Source organism: Onychomys torridus, chromosome 12 (assembly GCF_903995425.1).
Source record: "Onychomys torridus chromosome 12, mOncTor1.1, whole genome shotgun sequence".
Classification (NCBI taxonomy): domain Eukaryota; kingdom Metazoa; phylum Chordata; class Mammalia; order Rodentia; family Cricetidae; genus Onychomys; species Onychomys torridus.
The window spans coordinates 19,733,143-19,734,699 of NC_050454.1; the positions used below are offsets into that span (position 1 = coordinate 19,733,143).

The window sequence follows — 1,557 nt, forward strand, 5'->3', positions numbered from 1 at the left end:
CAAAGTGAAGGGAGGGATAAGATGCCTCTCAGAGTCCACCACAGTGACCTAGTTTTTCCAAGTAGGTCCTACTTAAAGTTTCAGGAGAGTCCAACATAACTTCAACACCTAAGACTGGGGCTTTAACACATAAGTGCATACTATACATTTCTTGTTTAAACAATAATATTATTTATGTATCTATAATTGTGTATTCTTTGCATAAAAATACTGGTATGACCATTTGTCCTATTTATTTGATGTTATTATGGTAACTATAAATGTATCTTGTTCTTGTGACCATCAAGTGAACCTGCTGTGGGTTGCAAGGCTTACTGACAGCCTGTGGGATCTCTCATGAATACTTCCCCTGATATGCTCCTAGCCAATGACAAATCTCAGGGCTGAAGAAGGTGTTCAGAGTTAGTCTCAAATGATGTAGAATTCCTCTACTAAGTGTTTTAGCTTGGGGATTTCCTGTCAGCTTGGCATTGTGCTCTAAGGACCTTTTCTTCCCCTCTGTTCCTTTCCCTTGTTTTCATCCATAGTTCTTTCAGCCTAACACTTTTCTCCTTCTCCTTTATTCTTTAAAGAAATTCTGTCTGGCTAAGTACATCTCATGCTTGCTTAGTATTATTACCCCAATGTCTTCTACAAAGTAGAGAAGCACCCAAAATGACACATTATGCGAACAGGTACTTTAAAAAAAAAATCAAACAATCCAATAAAAACAGTATCATCAGAAGATTTATTGAATTAATGGTTTAGTTTCAATTCACCATACTTTAGGGAAGAATAGTATTTAGACCTGGGGATGCTAGATGGCCTATAGCATAATTTCTTTTGGGAGGGGGTGTTTCAAGACAGGGTTTCTTTGTGTAGCTTTGTGCCTTTCCTGGAACTTACTTGGTAGCCCAGGTTGGCCTCAAACTCACCGAGATCCACCTGCCTCTGCCTCCTGAGTGCTGGGATTATAGGTGTGCACCACCAACGCCTGGCTAAAGAAGCTGTTCTCCTTTTGTTTCCACCCGGTTTCGAACCAGGGACCTTTCACGTGTGAGGCGAACTTGATAACCACTAAACTATGGAAACTTGTGGCATAATTCTTAAAATTCCCATTCTTTTTTAATCTTTACAATGCAATATATATATATATAATGAATAGCATCAATTTTAAAACAACTTTTGAGGTGTGATTGAAGCACATTAAATTATACATATTTAATGTGTAAAATGGGGTGAAGTTGAGGGATATCAAGGCCATCACACATGCAGTGTCAATTTGCTGTGAATTCCTTTCCTTCCATCTTAATCATTCTTATTGTATTGCATAAAAACTTAGAAAACTGTTCTCTTAGCAAAATTCTTAATCTATGATACAGTTAGCAATAGGTACTACAGTTGATAGCAAGTCTCTAGAAATTCTTTTACAACTAAAATATTCACTTTTGACTGCTGCATTCCATTTTACCCTACTTTCATCCCACAAATGCCCACTATACACTGTTTCTTTAATGCCAAATGTTCTTTTGGCTCAGTATATAAGTAAGGTCATATAATATTCATATGTCTACATCT

General features: G+C 37.1%; 1 non-coding gene across 1 annotated transcript; it reads right to left on the reverse strand.

Annotated features, from left to right (window-relative positions):
• Positions 1-998: 998 nt before the first annotated feature.
• Positions 999-1,071, reverse strand: Trnav-cac. The gene has a single exon. It is a non-coding gene; the product is annotated as a tRNA-Val (tRNA).
• Positions 1,072-1,557: the final 486 nt, after the last annotated feature.